The 21,936-nt window shown below is 45.1% G+C and overlaps 1 long non-coding RNA gene across 1 annotated transcript; it reads left to right on the top strand.

The window, feature by feature from the left end:
* The first annotated feature begins 10,801 nt into the window (after nt 1-10,801).
* LOC123402775 lies at nt 10,802-11,443 on the top strand. The gene is made up of 3 exons (XR_006611347.1): nt 10,802-10,905; nt 10,983-11,049; nt 11,334-11,443. It is a non-coding gene; the product is annotated as an uncharacterized LOC123402775 (long non-coding RNA).
* Nucleotides 11,444-21,936: the final 10,493 nt, after the last annotated feature.

A 21,936-nucleotide genomic window follows, 5' to 3' on the forward strand; every position in this document is an offset into this window, starting at 1 on the left:
ACGACCCTCCCGTCCGGCCTAGTTCGTTTGGGGTTAAACCGATGAATAGAACCACCCAATGCGCGGCCCCTAACGGACAAATGTATGTTTTTTGTCCGTTTTTGATTCATTCCCGGCCCAAACACGCGTCGCGTTTTGGGTGAAACGGACAACATGCGGACGAGCGGAAAGCAAGCCCTTGTCCTCCCCGTGGCTCGCTTGTCGGGGACACTAGCGCTTCATTCACCTCCAACGCCTCCACCCGTCCTCCCCGCCCCACCCCGCTATCGGCGCCGTCACTATTTTTCCGGCCGCCTCCTCACTGCTCACCCAACGGTCATCCATACCAAACCACGTCTCGCTATGACCGCCACCACGCCCGCACTTTCGTAGGAGTTTTGGCCGTCGTTTGGAATCGACGTCGTATCCGGTGCCAGAGGGGATACGAACGCCGGCGACGTCTATCGACCACGACGGCTTCTGTCGGGTGCTCCAGAGCGACCTATAGCCGGACACCAAACGCCCCTGCCGCATCGAGGTTATCTTCGCGGTCTCTTTGCAACAATGCCCGCAAGGTGCTTGACACATCGCTCACAAAAGTTATGGACAATGGAGATGTACTTTTCTTCAACCACTTAATTTGTTCATCCGATGATTCGTCTTCAGATGACGAAGATCTTGTGGTGGCTTTCCTGGTCGTTCATGACCACATTGTGGTGGCTACAAATGGATCTCCATCCGAGTCCAGGTCGTCGGGTCTTCTTCGGATTGGATTATATTGGATCGACGTCGTCCTTGCACTAGAAGCCCCGGTGAGTTGGTAGTCCGGGAGCAGCGCCGGTTATGGTTAGCTATCTTGATCAGTTAGCCAGGGTATGCTAGTTGATATAGGAAAGAGATGATGATGAGATAGATGAGCTATGGATCTATTCCCCCCATATGTGTGGAAACCACAAGACCTCAGATGGAGATGATCTATATATATTCTTGGTTTAGGTATTTTCATGCGACGATCTACTATGCCCTCATAGCTACTCTTTCCCCTTGTGCTAGTATGCACAACACAAATCTTTCCCTTGCGACGTTCTACTTAGGCGTTGCCATCGGGTTTTCCTTTGATTGTATTAATTGAATCGGCGTCGTCCTCGCACTAGAAGCCCCGATGAGTTGGCATGCCGGAAGCATTAGTTAAGGTTAGCTAGCTAGATCGGTTGATTCGCTAGGGTTTGCTAGTCGCAAAATGTTGAACATATGTGATGGCATTGTGTATGATTAACATGATGATCCCCTAAATATATATGTATAAACTACTTGTTGATCTCGGACAGAGGTGATGATGAAATAGACGAACTATATGCTATTCCCCTATATGTGTGGAAATCACAAAACATTAGATGGAGATGATCTATTTATTTTCTTTGTGTAGGTATTTTCATGCGTGGTCGTGGGGTCTTCTTTGGATTCAGTTCTATTGGATTGGCCGAACAACTAATAAGAAGAAAACAGTTGAAAGAGGTATTCCACCGCGTCCTTCGTGTTCTTCGTCATCTCTCATCTTATCACCCCATCTCAAGATCGAACCGTGAGATTTGGACCGACATAGATCGACCGTATCTACTTATGTTTCAAGACAATAGTATAACCTAGTAGTTTTAAAGCGAGGGTGACATGATGTTTCTGTCAATGAGTGTAGCGCACACCACCTCCATGACCCTCGCCGACCCGGCTGATGTTCTTGTGTCCACTGTGTGCTCTCCTCGTCATTACAACTGCCATGTATGATTGACAACAACGCACACATCTATCTCGGACAGCCAACAAAAGAACCTTTTACAAACAAATTTTAGTAATATTATTTTCTGCAATAGATATATTCCACATTGATTCGATTTTTTTCAATTTATTTCATTATTCCAAACGTTCCTTAAAAAATACTCCCTCCATTCCTAAATATAAGTCTTTGTAGAGATTTTACTAATGGACTAGATACGAATGTATATAGAAATAATTTAGAGTGTACATTCAATCATTTTGCTTCGTATGTAGATACATAATTGAAATCGCTTAAAAGACTTATATTTAGGAACGGAGGGAGTACTTTCCAAACAAATAATTAACCGCGTGTTCTACTTTACGGAAGTAATTTTTAATTAACCTTCCCGCTAAAGACTTCAGTCTTTTTTTTAATTTCCCACCAAATAATTAGGTCGTGTCTGGCGCCACAAATTCTTAACCTCCCCGCTAAACACCCCTCAGAAATACTCCCGATTATTTCTCTTCACCAAATCGCGAGATTGGATCTGAGCTCTCTCGTTCTGGTTCCTCCATCCTCACGGTGTCATGACGGCGTCTCAGGTTATTCCGCCCCGCGTGCTCCTCGCCGCTCCGCCCCGCCCTGCGTGCTCCTCGCTGCTCCGCCCCGCCTCGCCCCGCGTGCTCCTCGCCGCTCCGCCCCGACCGGCTCCTTGTTGCTCCTCCATCTTCCCCTTTCTTCTATCTTTTCTTTCCTCCACACCCCGTTCCCCGCCCTGCTCGGCCGCTGTCGCCCGGCTACTCTCACTGCGGGTGCCACTCGATCCCCGTCGTGGGTACGCGGAAGCCGCAACCCCTGCTCACGTTCTCGCTTGCCGTCCTGGGACTGCGTGGAGCGGTGGAGGCCGCGCATCCTGACTGCATGCCTGCCTGCTGTCGCCGGAAACAAAAGCGCAGCGGCGCCACATCGACAAACATCTGGACCAACCATCCCGCTCTACGCTGCTGTGATTTTCCATCATAGCACATTGCTGGCTCTTCGGTTCTGTTGATCTAATCACGCTTTTTAGGTCTCCAAGAGGTACACACCATGCCTCCTGATTGTCACACTGAGTCAGTTAGTTCGTACTTTTATGAACTGTTGTTGTTGAATGTATGCACGAGACTGACTATGGATTGTAAATTTCTTTCATGATGCTTGTACTTCATGGACGCTCATGTCTTACTGATTGGAACTTTCTCTGTCTTTTATGTGTTGTAGGAAATACGATTCATCTCTGAACATTTTTTAGAAAGAAGTCCGAGGCCCCACGTTAAATTAATGACGCCATTCATCTCTGAACATATGAGCAATTTGTATTTCTTAGTGCTCACTTCAAACAATTACTCCTTGCAATTCAGATTAGACTTACAAGTCTGTGTGTACAGACATAATAAAAATAAGATGGGCAATTCAGATCAGACTTGAATACAAGAAATTATTTCACTTTGAAACTATATACACATGATTCAGTGCACACTTGAATATGGAAATTTCATTCACCTTGAGATGCTATTTATTCTAGGGTTTAGGGTATCCCTTTACCACCTTGATCGCTGAAAAAAACCGAACTTGTTGGAACAAATACTGATTTCGGAATTGTAGCATTAGTTTACTTGTATCCCTTTACCACCTTGATCAAGTTACATTGCAGAATCGAGCTTCGGCTGTTCTGACCTTATTGTACTCTCGTGTGATTTTTCTTGTATGTTCACTGCATTTTCCCCTTCCTCTCTCGCCTGCCATTTCTCTCCTTGATGTCCCAGTCTCTACCGCGTCATCCCTGCCGACGAGCTCGGCCTGTGAGACAGCAGCCCCCTGTCCGCCGGTTTGTGAAACGAGAATGCCAGTTGTTCTTCAACACTAACACAGGTCCCTTTTTTTGTTAGCTCGTCTAAGCCTGCCGCACCCGTCGCTAGTTCAGTTAAGTTCAGAATAAGCTAGGATAGTTTGTTTGCTTCCACCTTGTTTTCAGCTAGGTTAGTTTTGCTTTCGGTTGCAGCGCCAGGAGACGCGGGATGTGCGATCTCTGGCGGGTTTGTAGCGTCGACCGAGTGGGCTTGAGGACGTGGGATGGCACGACCTAGTAGCTGAGCATCACTCGCGGCATGATCGGATCTCACTGAATAAAAGAGAAAGAACAGAAAAGCTGCAGACAGTTCGCAGCGCAAAAACTCTCTCTCTCTCTCTCGCCAGTGTCTCGAGCTCCTCCTCTTTCAGATTTAGCAACAACAATTGGCATCAGAGCTAGTCAAGATCGATGGCTGGGGGACGAGGGAACCGGCAGGACACGACCGGCGGCGGTGGCGCCTCGCAAGGAGACGCCGGCAACGTTCATCAGGGTGCGGGCGGCGTCGATCAGCAGGGCAACGGCGAGGGGGGTGATCGCGTAGGACGACGCGACTCCAAGTCCCCCGCTCCCCGTCGCAGGGTGTCGCTAACGCCCCCGCCGCGCCGTGGACGCCACGGCGAACTGGTGGTGCGCGAGCGAGTGGTGAGGGAGTGCGGAGGCTCTGCCCAATATCCGACACTCATGCGCACTAACTACGTCGACTGGGCTATGATGATGAGGGTACAACTGCAGGCCCAACGTCTATGGGAAGCCGTGGAGTACGACGGCGGGGACCGCGATGATCGTGCTGCCCTAGCTGCGCTGCTCCGCGCCGTGCCCCCGGAGATGATCCGTGCTCTCGCCGGCAAGGACACCGCCAAGGAGGCGTGGGAGACGCTGAGGACGATGCGCATGGGGAGCGAGCGCGTTTGGGAGGCCAAGGCGCAGACACGTCGACGCGAGTTCGAAGAGATATGCTTCCGCGACGGTGAGTCCATTGAAGATTTCTCCCTCCGCCTGACAGCGATCGCGAATGAATTAGAATTGCTGAGCGATCCTGTGTCGGAGTACCGCGCTGTGCTGAAGTTCCTTCGAGCGGTGCCGCGGAAGTTCAGACAGATGGCTATGGCTATTGAATCCTTCGTCGACCTGCACACGCTGTCGATCGAGGAGTTGTGCGGCCGTCTGCAGTCAGTCAAAGAGGTTTACGCCCTTGACGACGTGGACCGCGGGGTGGGCGAGCTGCTCCTCACTGAGAGGGAGTGGAACGCGCGCCAGCACCACCAAGGCCAGGGGTCCTGCTCTGGCAACAAGGACGGCAAGGGGCACTCCGGCCCGCGACCGCAAGACAGGGAGCAGGGCGGCGGGCGCGGCGACGGTGGCAAGAAGGCCCCTGGCGTGAAACGAAAGGGCAAGTGCCGCTATTGCAACATTCCTGGCCACTGGGCCAGGGAGTGTCGCAAGGCGGAACGTGATCGCCAGAACCAGGGTGAGGCGGCGAACCTCGTCGAGACAGACGTGGAACCGCCAGCGCTCCTGCTGGCGACGATCGAAGAAAGCCAGTCGCCGGACCAGGAGACGTCGGCGACAGACAAGGCGCGCGAGGAACCAGCACGCGCCCAGGCCGTCTTTCTCAACGAGGAACGCGTCGTCCCGGTCACCACGGGAGCATACGGTTCCTGGTACCTGGACACCGGCGCCAGCAGCCACATGACAGGAGCGCGCGACGCTTTTGTCAACCTTGACGAAACCGTGCACGGCTCCATACGTTTTGGAGACGGGTCTCTCGTCACCATCTGCGGGAAGTGGTGCGTCATGTTTCGTTGCACCAACGGAAGCCAGCGCATGCTTGCCGACGTCTACTTCATCCCCAAGGTGCGAGCCAACATTATCTCCCTTGGTCAACTGGACGAGAACGGATGCAAGTCCGTGATTGAGGCCTGGCACCTCTGTGTGTTCGACCAACGGAGGGAGCTTCTCATCAAGGTCAGGCGGACAGCAAACCGCCTGTACATCCTGCAGTTGGAGCTTGCTGCACCAGCGTGTCTGCTGACAAAGATGGAAGAACCGGCGTGGCTGTGGCATGCTCGCCTCGGGCACCTTCACTTCCGCGCAATAAACACCATGTCCAGGAGGGGCATGGTTCGCGGGATGCCTCACGTGGATCACATCGACGAGATCTGTGATGGATGCACAATAGGGAAGCAACATCGCCTGGCGTTCCCGCGCGCGAGCCCACATCGCTCGGAACGCACCCTGGACCTCGTGCACACTGACCTCTGCGGCCCGATCAAGCCGGCGACGACGGGCGGGAACCAGTACTTCCTGCTGGTGGTAGACGATTGCAGCAGGTACATGTGGCTGGAGGTCCTCAAATCGAAAGACGAAGCGTTCGGGCGCTTCAAGAAGATTCAGGCCCAGGCCGAGGCGAAGCAGAACTGTCGGCTGGGGGCCTTCCGCTCTGACAGGGGTGGCGAGTTCAATTCAGGCGAGTTCAAGGCTCACTGCGATCAGAATGGCATCTCTCACCACACCACCGCGCCTTACTCGCCGCAGCAAAATGGGGTTGTGGAGCGCCGTAATCAGACGGTGGTCGGAATGGCCCGATGCATGCTCAAAAGCATGGGCATGCCGGCAAAATTCTGGGGGGAGGCTGTCAAGTGTGCAGTGTATGTGTTGAATCGAGCGCCCACTAGGAGTCTTGCTGGGGTAACACCCTACGAGGCTTGGAACGGGAGGAAGCCCACTGTCGAGCACCTGCGCACGTTCGGCTGCATTGCGCACATGAAGAAGACTGGCCCAGGGGTGACCAAGCTCTCTGACAGATCCACACTCACTGTGTTCGTCGGCTACGAGGAGGGCTCCAAAGCTTATTGGGTGTACGATCAGGTGGCGAACAAGGTGCACGTCACCCGTGACCTAGTCTTCAAGGAGCGCCGAGCGTGGCCCTGGATTGTCGACGGAACGACAGAGCAAGGAGGGACGCCCGAGGCGTCGACGTTCACGGTGACATACACCACCGAGACCGGAGAACGCATAGTCGACGGAGGAGGGGAGTCCTCAGTGGCGCTCCAACGGCGCATCCCCGAGCCTGCAACCCCTACTGACGCCGCGCCTGCCGAGGGCGCAAGGCTGTGCACACCTCCAACCCACGATAACACTTTGGATGCAACGGCGGACCTGGATGCACCACGCCGGTACAGGCGCATCGAGGATGTGTACGGCGCCACCAATGCTGTGCGCGCTCCGACGGAGATGACCGAACCTGAGTTTGAGGATGACGAGCTCGGGACGCTGTGTCTGGTCGCAGCTGACGAGCCGGTCAGCATCGACGAAGCACTCGCTTATCCGGAGTGGAGGAAGGCGATGGAGGAAGAGATGCAGGCCATTGCTGACAACAACACCTGGTTGACAGCAGCGGTGCCTCCAGAGTGCCGCGCGATCGGCCTGAGGTGGGTGTTTAAACTGAAGAAAGATGCAGATGGCAATGTGGTTAAACACAAGGCAAGGTTAGTGGTAAAAGGGTACGCCCAACGACAGGGGGTGGACTTCGACGAAGTATTCGCACCGGTGGCTCGGATGGAGACAGTCCGCGTGCTCATCGCACTAGCCGCGCACTCTGGATGGGAGGTTCACCATATGGATGTCAAGTCGGCCTTTCTGAACGGCGATTTGGCACAGGATGTCTACGTCCAGCAACCGGAAGGCTTCGTCAACCCAGATGACCCACGGGCTGCTCTGAAGCTCACCAAAGCCTTGTACGGGCTGCGTCAGGCGCCGCGAGCATGGTATGCCAAGCTGGATGCATCCCTACACGAACTGGGCTTTGCGCGCAGTCCTCTAGGGCACGCCGTATACAGGCGCGGCGAGGGAAGCTCACTCCTCCTAGTGGGAGTCTACCTTGATGATCTGGTCATCACGGGTGCAAACAGAGATGAAATCAAGGCGTTCAAGGCCGAGATGCAGCGACTGTTCAAGATGAGCGTCCTTGGGTTGCTGTCATACTATCTTGGAATAGAGGTGAAGCAAGAGCGCAGGAAGATCACTCTTTGCCAGAGAGGATACGCCGAGAAGGTGCTCGAGCGAGCTGGCATGAGCGGCTGCAACCCCTGCGGGACACCGATGGAGGTTCGCCTGAAGCTCAGCAAGGAGGACGGAGCACCACCGGCGGATGCCACCAAGTACCGCGGCGTCATCGGCAGCTTGCGCTATCTGGTCAACACGAGACCAGACATAGCGCTCGCCGTGGGCGTGACCAGTCGCTACATGGAGGCGCCGAGCACTCGACATTGGACGGCCGTGAAGCACATTCTCAGGTACTTACGCGGTACTTTGCATTATGGTTGCAGCTACAAGCGAGGATCGGGGGAACCCTCTCTGGTGGGATACAGCGACAGTGACCACGCCGGCGACGAAAATGATCGTAAGAGCACTTCCGGAGTGGTGTATTTCCTCGGCGGCAGCATTGTCACCTGGACCTCGCAGAAGCAGAAAGTGGTGGCGATTTCGTCGTGTGAAGCTGAGTACGTTGCCGCAGCGGCAGCGACATGCCAGGGGGTGTGGCTCAGCAGGCTCCTCGCTGACCTCACAGGCCGATCTGCGGTGAAATTCCAGCTACTAGTGGACAACAAGTCCGCGATCGCCCTGAGCAAGAACCCGGTTCACCATGACCGGAGCAAACATATCGACATCAAGCATCATTTCATCCGTCAGTGCATTGAGGAGAACAAAGTAGAGGTTGACCACATTGGCACTGACAACCAACTCGCCGACATCCTGACCAAAGCATTGGGAAGGACCAGGTTTGTGGAGATGAGGGAGAAGCTTGGAGTCGTCTCGGTGCAGCAAGCTTAAGGGGGTGAATTGTTAGCTCGTCTAAGCCTGCCGCACCTGTCGCTAGTTCAGTTAAGTTCGAATAAGCTAGGATAGTTTGTTTGCTTCCACCTTGTTTTCAGCTAGGTTAGTTTTGCTTTCTGTTGTAGCGCCAGGAGACGCGGGATGTGCGATCTCTGGCGGGTTTGTAGCGTCGACCGAGTGGGCTCGAGGACGTGGGATGGCACGACCTAGTAGCTGAGCATCACTCGCGGCATGATCGGATCTCACTGAATAAAAGAGAAAGAACAGAAAAGCTGCAGACAGTTCGCAGCGCAAAAACTCTCTCTCTCTCTCGCAAGTGTCTCGAGCTCCTCCTCTTTCAGATTTAGCAACAACATTTTTTTCCTAGAGATGAATGTTTCATTGAATGATAATTATAAATCTGTAATTTATTTGTTCTTTGGACTAATGCATTGCTAAAAAAGATAACAACTGAAACTAACCACCAATTTCTTCTATTCTTTTATTCATATATATTTATATGGAAGCACGTGTTGTTCCTGTCCCTAACCTGTTCAGGTCACAAATATTGATTTCAAATGTTCCCGCAAGGTACTTATTTATACATGATTGCCTCCTTCTGATATATATTTTTATTTAAATAATGTGTCACTCATTTTTACAATGACATATAGATTACATATGTACCAATGAAGATATATCTATTATTCAATACATCATGTCCGTACCTCCGAAAACCAAGCTTGTGGGCATTTTTGATGCTGTCTTATCAGTTGAGGATTTGGCAGGTCTTATAAATGGTGATGCATTTTTGGATGATAGTGTAAGCCCAACCGAGTCAATAAAGTTATTGTTTTAAATAAGAAATAAATGAATTTCAACTAACTGTTATTGGTGCTTCCACTTATAGGTCATAAATGCATACATCTATTGTATGTGTGCTCAAGAGCATCTTCGGCATAGAGCCAGAGGAAATGTACATCTAGAAACCACTTATGTATCTGCCATACTAAAGCGAGATGGAAACCTTGATATAGCCCCATCGAACATGGACACATCATACGACGGGTTCATAGTTATCTACAACATGACATGGTCAGGCTTTATCTTTGCATGAAATTTAATATATATTTTAACTGGATGCCTTCATATGGCTTACATAACAATGTTTGCTTCAGGTTTATATTCCAGTAAACATTAAGAACTGTCATTGGTATCTAGCGGTTGTCAACGCCAAAATATGTGAGATACAAGTACTTGATTCCTTTGGTCCTTATGTACTACACAGTGATGACCTCACTCTGATAGTAAGTATTTACCATTGATTTTTGTTAGGTTTTTATACTTTTTTTGTCTTCTGCTTCTTAATTTATATCTTATGAATAGTTGCAGGGACTCACAAAGCATCTTGATATTGCTTCAAAAAGCACAGATTTTATCATGGGCAACAAGTGGCACAACCTGGATGTTGCATCATGACCAATCAAAGAATATTCGTACGAGCGAGTGCAGGAAGATGGGTACACTTAACATTATGACTTATGATAATCCAATGACATTCCTTCATCCTCATACAATGATCTTAATATATTAAGTATGGATCGGATTATTTGGTTTAAGAAGGAAGAGAGGGCAGATCAAACTACAAATCTCTTTCTTTAAATTTATGTGACAATTTTATTCATGTTAATTTTAACATATATTTGTATATCAGTCGAGACGTGCATTTGCACGTGCATGCTTACTAGTTTATACAAGGTTATCTGACACTTTTAGGAACCGACTTATGCTGCAACACATGCAGCCAAACGCTGAACCTAGATTAGCCAACTTGAACAGGCACACCTATAGTCAAATTTGCAGCTAGTTGCAAGCCGACCTGCCCACAATTATACAAGTGCACTCACATTGCAGTAACAATTGTTTGTCTGTAATCAAGTTAAAGCTAGCATTGACTATTTATAATATTACCAAGTTAATACTAGAACCACTGTCCGGAGTTCTTAAAAGCGTATGTGCCTATATATACTGAAGCATACTACCACATTCAGCTTATTTACATTCAGGCTAGATTACTGCATGTGTCTGTATTGGGAGTAACCTTGTCAGGATGGGCTCTAATTGGTTTCATGTGTATGCTTCACAGCTTTAGTATATAGACTTGATTACAGATACCCTAGCTTTTAATTTCTAAATCAAAATTATAGACATATGGTATGCTCAATGAATTATGTTCTCCGTGCTATAGCACAATTTGATTTCATTTAATCTTTTAAGCATAGCTTCTTTTTGCTTACAACAGCTTCAATATAGACTTGACTAGATATTTTTCCGGTCATTTTTTTATGCCTGCTTTAAGTATTGTGTTTCCTTTAAAATTGGCTCAAATTATGATATTACCTACAGAAGGGCACAATGATGAATTCAACGCAAGATCCTGCTGGTAGGAGACTACAACGACAACTTGGTAATAATATTTCTGTTCATTTTGATTTATGCCATAACAACAAAGGTAATTAACATTTGTGATTAACATGGAGTTAGGGATGCGTCAGGTGATGTGCACATGCTTCAAAGGAAAGAGATGATGCACATTACTCCTTTCTGCAAGGTACACAACATCCTTAACTATTAATCACTTATCTGAATGGTGCCCATTGATAATGCTAAGTCCCTTAATTGTTTTTGTGTTCAGTAAAGAAGGATTTGTTCTCGTAGCAAGGATTTTTTTACTATTTGTGTCCCTGTTTCTCAATTTACAATGTAATACCGATTACTGCAATAATTCTTGAGCCAATAGATGAAAACCCAACAGGTGATTACACTCATATGCTTGTGACCTTGTAAGATTTATGTTGCTTACTTTCATTGCTAAAACTGCACTTCTATTTATAGGTGCCTATGAAGAGGATTGGCAAATAAAATAGTAATCCAAACTTGCAAAATACTCTTTTACAAAGATCTAGTCTTAATAAGACTCTAGGTGCAAGACCATTTGCTATTTATTCAAATGCTCTTATATAAGCTGCAACAAGGAATTCTAGAATGTTTAAAGCAATGGTAAGTCACTACCTTGCTTTCTCTTCATGTTCACCTGCATTTTGTACGTCATTGGTCTTCATAATTAGCTAGTTGTTTCTTCTGTTTGACCACGTGTTGTTGATGCATCGAGTCACAACTAAAAATAAATATGAATATGTGCTAGCTAAGGACATGAACTTAACTGAAACTATACATCGACTCAGAACTTAAGTCAATAGAGGAAGAGTTTAATACATGTACTTGTGCTTATGCTATGGACATTTACACTTGTAAAATTGTTCTGACCCCTCAGTTACATGCTTGCTAACACGGTATTACTCCAGTTAGCTTGGCGACAATTCTTTTTAACAATGGGTCTGGGATAATGGTATGGTGTATGTTATGTTGGACTCACTAACTAGAACTAATTTTTTTGATTTCTTGATTGCAGGATCCAAAGAACTAGTTGGACTGGAATCTATATCATGGACATTTTAGTCTTCGCACTTAATAGGATGACTAAATTACATTTGAGTTTATTTGAAAGATATTTGCTATGATAATTATGAATTTTATGAATCTACATATTATACATATGGTTTTGAATATTGTAATTGAATGCGTGTATTTTTTTTATGGATGCAATAGGCTATTACCACAACCCAGTTTTGGTTGCCACATATTAGCATATTTTGTTGCACTAGGATGTTGCAACGGAGCACTTTATATTGTCGCAATAGCTTAGCACCACAATTTTATTCATGATGCGATAACTATTTGGCCCCACGAAAGTAAGTTTTGCTGACATAGAGTATTGCCACAAAAAGTTTACATTGTCGCAGTACCTTTTGGCTACAAACATTTTCCTCCTTGTGATATGGCACCACCAAACTATGTTTTGTTGAAATAGAGTATCGCCAGGAAAGTTTAAATTGTCGCAATAGATTCTCACTACAAAAATTTTACCCGTTGTGATACCTATTTATCACCACCAAAACAAGTATGTTGCAATTTCCTGTTACGACGACTGGAATATTTGTTGCCATAACTTAATGCCACAAGTGTAGCGGTCCGTGGCAACATGTCTAATGCCACGCAAACAAGGATTGTTGCCATAGTTTATTGTCACAATTGATTATTGCCATGGAAGAGTAATGCGCCACGAAACAAGCGTTGTTGGCATAGGTTCTTGACACAAATGCCTATCGCCACGAGCTATCAATTACCACGATTCGTTACGTGTGGCATTAAAGTTATCTCCACAAATCAAATTGTGGCATCAGGTGAGTGTTGCCATGATAAAACATGTGGTAACTTCCCACATGGATGTTGCAATAACACACTTTATTGCCACGATTGCTTTTTCGTGGCAATAACCTATTACCATGCGTCCAGTTGCAACGGCTGCCAACGAATGTTGTTTTGTGGCAATAGGTACTTATCACCACAAATCGGCCTGTATTGCAACAAACATTTTTGTTGCAATAGACCCGAATCATTGTAGTGCCCTTGGCATGATACGCTCTGTCATCAGAAACCTATTGGGAAATGTAGCATAAATTCAAAAAAATTCTTACGCCATATTCAGATCTTCCTATGGAGAGACCAGCAACAAAAGAGGGGAGAGTGTGATGTCTACTACACAACCTTCTCCTTGTAGCCGTTGTTGGGCCTCCAAGTGCAGAGGTTTGTAGGACAGTAGCAATTTTCCCTCAAGTGGGTGACCTAAGGTTTATCAATCCGTGGGCGGCGTAGGATGAAGATGGTCTCTCTCAAGCAATCCAGCAACCAAATAACAAAGAGTCTCTTGTGTCCCCAACACACCCAATACAATGCTAAGTTGTATAGGTGCACTAGTTCGGCGAAGAGATGGTGATACAAGTGCAATATGGATGGTAGATATAGGTTTTTGTAATCGGAAATTACAAAAACAGCAAGGTAACTAGTAATAAAAGTGAGCACGAACGGTATTGCAATGCGTGGAAACAAGGCCTAGGGTTCATACTTTCACTAGTGAAGTTCTCTCAACAATGATAACATAATTGGATCATATAACTAGCCATCAACATGCAACAAAGAGTCACTCCAAAGTCACTAATAGCAGAGAACAAACGAAGAGATTACTGTCGGGTACGAAACCACCACAAAGTTATTCTTTCTGATCGATCTATTCAAGGGTCCGTAGTAAAATAACACGAAGCTATTCTTTCCGTTCAATCTATCCTACAGTTCGTACTAGAATAACACCTTAAAACACACATCAACCAAGACCCTAATGTCACCTAGATACTCCCTTGTCACCTCAAGTATCCTTGGGCATGATTATACGATATCACCACACAATTTCAGAATCATCTATTCAACCAACACATAGAACTTCAAAGAGTGCCCCAAAGTTTCTACCGGAGAGTCAAAACATGTGCCAACCCATATGCATAGGTTCCCGATGTCACGAAACCCGCAAGTTGATCACCAAAACATACATCAAGTACTCACATGAATATCCCATTGTCACCATAGATAGACACGTGCAAGACATACATCAAGTGTTCTTAAAGACTCAATCCGATAAGATAACTTCAAAGGGGAAGCTCAATTCATTACAAGAAGGGAGAGGGGGAAGAACATCATAAGATCCAACTATAGTAGCAAAGCCCGTGGTACATCGAGATCAAGACATCTCAAGAACACGAGAGAGAGAGAGATCAAACACATAGCAACTGGTACATACCCTCAGCCCTGAGGGAGAACTACTCCCTCCTCGTCATGGAGATCGCCGGGATGATGAAGATGGCCACCGGAGATGGATTCCCCCTCCAGCAGGACACCAGAACAGTCCCCAGATGGGTTCTTGTGGAGACAGAAGCTTTCGGTGGCGGAAAAGTATTTCCGTGGCTCTCTTCTTTGGTTTCGGGATTTTACAGAATTTATAGGCGAAAGAGGTAGGGCAAAGGAGGTACGGGGGGCCCACAAGCCTGCCAAGCGCGGCCCCCGAGGCCGCGACTAGGGGGCTTGCGACCTCCCCCCGAGGTCTCTTGCCTTGGTTCTCAAGTCCCGTGCGTATCTTTTGTTATGGAAAAATCATCCCGGAGGTTTTATTCCGTTTGGACTCCGTTTAATATTCTTTTCTGAAAAAGGTCAAAAACACGGAAAAAACAGAAACTGGCACTTGGCACTGAGTTAATATGTTAGTCCCTAAAAGATATAAAATAGCATATTCATGCATATAAAACATCGAAAGTTGAAAAGATAATAGCATGGAACCATCAAAAATTATAGATACGTTGGAGACGTATCAAGCATCCCCAAGCTTAACTCCTGCTCTTGCTCGAGTAGGGAAGTGATAAAGACCGAATTTCTGATGTGGAATGCTACCTAACATATTTATCCTTTGTAACTTATTTCTTGTGGCATGAATGTTCAGATCCGTAAGATTCAAAACAATAGTTTACTATTGACATGAAAACAATAATACTTCAAGCATACTAGCAAAGTAATCATGAACTTTTGAAATAACAAGGCCGAAGAAAGTTATCCCTACAAAATCATATAGTCTGGCTATGCTCCATCATCCCTACACAACGAATTTAAATCATGCACAACCCCGGTATTGGCCAAGTAATTGTTGTTGCACTCTTACTTTCTCAAACTTTTTCAACTGTCACGCAATACATGAGCGTGAGCCATGGATATAGCACTATTGGTGGAATAGGATATAGCAAAAAGGAGGAGGTGGTCACATTGACTTGGCGTATCAATGGGCTATGGAGATGCCCATCAATAGATATCAATGTGAATGAGTAGGGATTGCCATGCAACAGATGCACTAGAGCTATATGTGTATGGCAGCTGAAAAAGAAAACTAGTGGGTGTGAACCCAACTTGCTTGCTCACGAAGACCTAGGGAAATTTTGAGGAAGCCCGTCATTGGAATATACAAGCCTAGATTTAAAATGAAAATTCCCACTAGTATATGGAAGTGAAAAAACAAGAGACTCTCTATCATGAAGAACATGGTGCTATTTTGAAGCACAAGTGTGGAAAAAGATAGTAGCATTGTCCCTTCTCTCTTTTTCTCTCATTTTCCTTCGTTTGGGCTCTTTGGCCTATTTTTTCCTTTTTTTTATTTCCTCACATGGGACAATGCTCTAATAATGATGATCATCACACTTTTATTTACTTACAACTCAATACTTAGAACAATGATGACTCTATATGAAATGCCTCTGGCAGTGTACCGGGATGTGCAACGATCTAGCTTAGCGTATGACGTTGAAACATCTCGCTAGCTATCTTACGATCATGCAATGGCAATATGAAAGTGATGGCACATTCCATGAGACGGAACGGTGGGAGTTGCATGGCAATATATCTCGGAATGGCTATGAAAATGCCATAATAGGTAGGTATGGTGGCTGTTTTGAGGAAGGTATATGGTGGGTTTGTGCACCGGCGAAAGTTCCGCGGTACTAGAGAGGCTAGCAATGGTGGAAGGTAAAAGTGCGCCTATACCATGGACTCACATTAGTCATGAAGAACTCATATACTTATTGGAAATTTATTATTAGTAATCGAAACAAAGTGCTAAACGCATACTCCTAGGGGAAGGGTTGGTAGGTGTTAACGATCGCGCGATCCCGACCGCCACACAAAGGATGACAATCAATAAATCAATTATGCTCCAACTTTCTAACATACCGGTTCACCATACGTGCATGCTACAGGAATAACTAACCTCAACACAAGTATTTCTAGATTCACAACACCCTACTAACATGAATCTAATATTACCATATCCATATCTCAAACTAATTGTGAGGAATCAAACTTCTCTTACTTATCAATGCACTTGAATATCAAAGTTTTTATTATATCCTCTTTGGATGCCTATCATATTTAGGACTAATTTCATAGCACACGCCAATTACAAAGTTTCTTAGAGAGAGCACTATCAAAAAGATATAAGTGAAGATTGAGAGTTTTTATTTCCACAAAATATGAAACCGCCGTGCTCTAAAAGGATTTAAGTGAAGCAGTAGAGCAAATTATCTAGCTCAAAAGATATAAGTGAAGCTCATTGAGTATTCTAGCAAATTCACGATGAGTGCATGTCCCTCTCAAAAAGGTGTGCAGCAAGGATGATTGTGACAAAACAAAAAGCAAAAACTCCTATAATACACGACGCTCCAAGCAAAACACATATCATGTGGTGAATAAAAATATAGCTCCAAGTAACGTTACCGATGGATTGAAGACGAAATAGGGGATGCCTTCCCGGGGCATCCCCAAGCTTAGGCTTTTTGGTGTACTTTAATTTGCCTTGGGATGACATGGGAATCCCCAAGCTTAAGCTCTTTTCCACTCTTTATTCCATTGTCCATGAGAACATCACCCAAAACTTGAAAACTTCACAACACAAAACTTAAACAGAAACTCGTGATATCATTAGCACAAGAAAACAAACCACGAACTTTTTATGTACTGTAGTAAACTTGATTTCCATTTAGATTGATGTTGTATTACTGTATTCTCACTTTTCCATGGCTAGTACCCCCCGATACTGACCATAGTTTCATCAAAATAAGCAATCAACACAACAAAAATAGAATCTGTCAAAAACAGAACAGTCTATAGCAATCGGTATATTTCTTATACCTCTGGTATCCCAAAAATTCTGAAAAATTATGAAAATTAGGGAAATTTGCATATCAATCATCAGAAAAAGAATCAGCTCAATATCTCTATCTGGATAGGAATGAAAAATACTTTCGTGAGCGCAATGTTTCTGTCTTTTTAGCATGATCAAACAACTATCACCCAAACTAATCATAAAGGCTTTACTTGGCATTTTATTGAAACTAAGGAAATAAAACATTATTAATACAGTAGATTAATCATGTGAACACACAAAAATAGTAAGGATACATATTGGGTTGTCTCCCAACAAGCACTTTTCTTTAATGCCTTTCAAGCTAGGCATGATGATTTCAATGATGTTCACATAAAAGATAAGGATTGAAACATAATGGAAGCATCATGGAGCATATGAATAGCACATTTAAGTCTAACCCACTTTCTATTCATAGGGATTTTGTGATCAAACAATTTATTGGGGCAAGAATCAACTAGCATAGGAAGGCAAAACAAGCATAGCTTCAAGATTTTTAACAGATAGAGAGGAAACTTGATATTATTGCAATATGTAGAAGCATATGGTCCTCTCTCATAATAATTTTCAGTAGCATCATAAATGAAGTCAACAATATAACCAGCACCTAAAGCATTCTTTTCATGATCTACAAGTATAGAAATTTTACTACTCTCCACATAAGGAAATTTATTCTCATCAATAGTAGTGGGAGTATCGTAAAAGACTTGAACGCTACAAATTGTTTCCACATGAAAAGAGTAATGTTCAGTAAGAGGGTACTCATAATTGTGACAAGTTTTATTATCATTCTTGTTTATAGCATAAGTATCATCACAATAATCATCATAGATATGGGGCATGCTTTCATCATAATAAATTTGACCATTCAAAGTGGGGGAACTAAAAAGATCATCTTCATCAAACATAGCATCCCCAAGCTTGTGGCTTTGCATATCATTAGCATCATGGATATTCAAAGTATTCATACTAACAACATTGCAACAATGCTCATCATTCAAATATTTTATGCCAAGCATTCTATGTAATTCTTCTTCTAGCACTTGAGCACAATTATCCTTCCCATCATTTTCACGGAAGACATTAAAAAGATGAAGCATATGAGGCAACCTTAATTCCCTTTTTTGTAGTTTTCTTTTATAGACTAAACTAGTGATAAAACAAGAAACTAAAAGATTTGACTGCAAGATATAAAGATATACCTTCAAGCGCTAACCTCCCCAGCAATGGCGCCAGAAAAGAGCTTGATGTCTACTACGCAACCTTTTCCTTGTAGACGTTGTTGGGCCTCCAAGTCCAGAGGTTTGTAGGACAGTAGCAATTTTCCCTCAAGTGAGTGACCTAAGGTTTATCAATTCGCAGGAGGCATAGGATGAATATGGTCTCTATCAAGGAACCCTGCAACCAAATAACAAAGAGTCTCTTGTGTCCCCAACACACCCAATACATTGGTAAGTTGTATAGGTGCACTAGTTCGGTGAAGAGATGGTGATAAAAAATCAATATGGATGGTAAATATAGGTTTTTGTAATCTGAAATTACGAAAACAGCAAGGTAACTAATAATAAAAGTGAGCACGAACGGTATTGCAATGCGTGGAAACAAGGCCTAGGGTTCATACTTTCACTAGTGAGGTTCTCTCAACAATGATAACATAATTGGATCATATAACTAGCCCTCAACATGCAACAAAGAGTCCCTCCAAAGTCACTAATAGCGGAGAACAAATGAAGATATTATTGTCGGGTACGAAACCACCACAAAGTTATTCTTTGTGATCGATCTATTCAAGAGTCTGTAGTAAAATAACACGAAGCTATTCTTTCCGTTCAATCTATCCTAGACTTCATACTAGAATAGCACCTTAAGACATACATCAAACAAGACCCTAATGTCACCTAGATACTCCATTGTCACCTCAAGTATCCGTGGGCATGATTATACGATATGCATGACAGAATCTCAGAATCATCAATTCAACCAACACATAGAACTTCAAAGAGTGCCCCAAAGTTTCTACCGGAGAGTCACGTGTGCCAACCAATATGCATAGGTTCCCGATGTCACGAAACCCGCAAGTTGATCACCAAAAAATACATCAAGTACTCACATGAATATCCCATTGTCACCACAGATAGACACATGCAAGACATACATCAAGTGTTCTTAAAGACTCAATCCGATAAGATAAATTCAAAGGGGAAAATCAATTCATTACAAGAAGGGAGTGGGGGAAGAACATCATAAGATCCAACTATAGTAGCAAAGCGCGTGGTACATCAAGATCAAGACATCTCAGGAACACAAGAGAGAGAGATCAAACACATAGCTACTGCTACATACCCTCAGCCCCGAGGGAGAACTACTCCCTCCTCGTCATGGAGATCGCTGGGATAATGTAGATGGCCACCAAAGATGGATTCCCCCTCCGGGAGGGCACCAGAACGGTCCGCAGATGGGATCTTGTGGAGACACAAGCCTGCGGCTGCGGAAAAGTATTTTCGTGGCTCTGTTCTTTGGTTTCGGAATTTTAGAGAATTTGTAGGCGAAAGAGGTAGGGCGAAGGAGGCACGTGGGGCCCAGAAGCCTGCCAGCCCCCCCTGAGGTCGCGGCTAGGGGGCTTGTGACCTCCCCCGAGGTCTCCTGCCTTGGTTCTGAAGTCCCCTGCATATCTTCAGTTATGGAAAAAATCATTCTGCAGGTTTTATTCTGTTTGGACTCCATTTAATATTCTTTTCTGAAAAACGTCAAAAACACGGAAAAAACAGAAACTGGCACTTGGCACTAAGTTAATAGGTCAGTCCCAAAAAAGATATAAAATAGCATATTCATGCATATAAAACATCCAAAGTTGACAAGATAATAGAATGGAACCATAAAAAATTATAGATATGTTGGAGACGTATCAGAGGGTGATACGTCTCCGTCGTATCTACTTTTTCGAACTCTTTTGCCCTTGTTTTGGACTCTAATTTGCATGATTTGAATGGAACTAACCCGGACTGACGCTGTTTTCAGCAGAATTGCCATGGTGTTGTTTTTGTGCAGAAATAAAAGTCCTCGGAATGTCCTGAAAATTTACGGAGATTTTTTCTGGAACAAAAGAAAAATACCTGCGCAAAGATCCACCGGAGGGGGCATGCGAGTGGGCCACAAACCCACAGGACGAGGCCACCCGCTATGGTTGCGCCATGCAGGCTTGTGGGGCCCACGTGGCAGCACCGCCCCCAATCTCAGCTCTATATCTTCCGTTTCGCCTGGAAAAAAAATCAGAGAGAAGGTTTCATCGCATTTTGCTATACAGAGGTGCCCCCACATCCTGTTCTTCATCTAGAGGGCAGATCTGGAGTCCGTTTCGGGCTCCAGAGAGGGGAAATCATCGCCATCGTCATCATCAACCTTTCTCCATCGACAATTCCATGATGCTCTTCATCGTTCGCGAGTAATCTCATCGTAGGTTTGCTGGACAGTGATGAGTTGGATGAGATCTATCATGTAATCGAGTTAGTTCTTGACGAGGATTGATCCGTAGTATCCACTATGTTCTAGATTGATGTTGCTACTACTTGGCTATGCTTAATGCTTGTCACTAGGGCCCGAGTGCCATGATTTCAGATCTGAACCTATTATGTTGTCGCCAATATATGTGTGTTTTAGATCCTATCTTGCAAGTTGTAGTCACCTACTATGTGTTATGACCCTGCAACCCCAGAGTGACAATAGCCGGAACCACTCCCGGAGATGACCATAGTATGAGGAGTTTAGTTATTCACCGTGTGTTAATTCGTTGGTCCGGTTCTTTATTAAAAGGAGAACCTTAATATCCCGTAGTTTCCATTAGGACCCCGCTGCCACGGGAGGGATGGACAATAGATGTCATGCAAGTTATTTTCCCAAAGCACGTATGACTACATACGAAATACACACGTACATTAGATTGACGAACGGGAGCTACTTACATATCCCTCCGTATTATAGCTGTTACATGATGAATCACATCCGTCACACTCATCCATCACCGATCCACTGCCTATGAGTCTTTTACTACTGGTCCTCGCTATGTTACTTTGCCTAGGCTCGTCCCTTGCTACAAGAGGGATTGGGCCACTTTGCTGCTGGCACTACTGCTGTTACTTTGCTACTGCTGCTGCTACTACTACTGTTCCTTAATACCCCACTGTGACTTGTTGCAAGACTTTGTTGGCGCCGTTGCTGAGGCTAGGTAAGCGGTACTAACATCCCGTCAACCAAGGTTTTTTCTGGCACCGTTGCTATCATACTACCTTGCTACTGATACTTTGCTTACAGACACTAATCTTTCAGGTGTGGTTGAATTAACAACTCAACTTCTAATACTTGAGAATATTCTTTCGCTTCCCCTTGAGTCGAATCAATAAATTTGGGTTGAATACTCTACCCTTGAAAACTGTTGCGAGCCCATACGCTTGTGGGACATCAAAGATTTTTCTGGCGCCGTTGCTGGGGAAGCACAACTATATTCTCCGAGTCACTTGGGATTGACGTCTGCTGGTCACTATGTGGAATCCGAAAGATCGAAGAACTAAAATCCTACCTTCCACTAAGAGGAGAGGTAAGGAACTGCCATCTAGCTCTGCACTTGATTCACCTTCAGTTTTGAGTAAGTTTGCGACTTCGCCTCCTGCTAGAAATCTTGATATATCGCCTGTGCTTGATGATGCTACTTCTGCTGCCCATGATGCTTATGATGCTATGCTTGATACTATGCCTGATGATGATATCCTTGATACTATGCCTCCTATGCCTGATACTGCTTTGCCACTAGGTGCA

This window comes from Hordeum vulgare, chromosome 6H (genome assembly GCF_904849725.1).
Source record: "Hordeum vulgare subsp. vulgare chromosome 6H, MorexV3_pseudomolecules_assembly, whole genome shotgun sequence".
Classification (NCBI taxonomy): Eukaryota; Viridiplantae; Streptophyta; class Magnoliopsida; order Poales; family Poaceae; genus Hordeum; species Hordeum vulgare.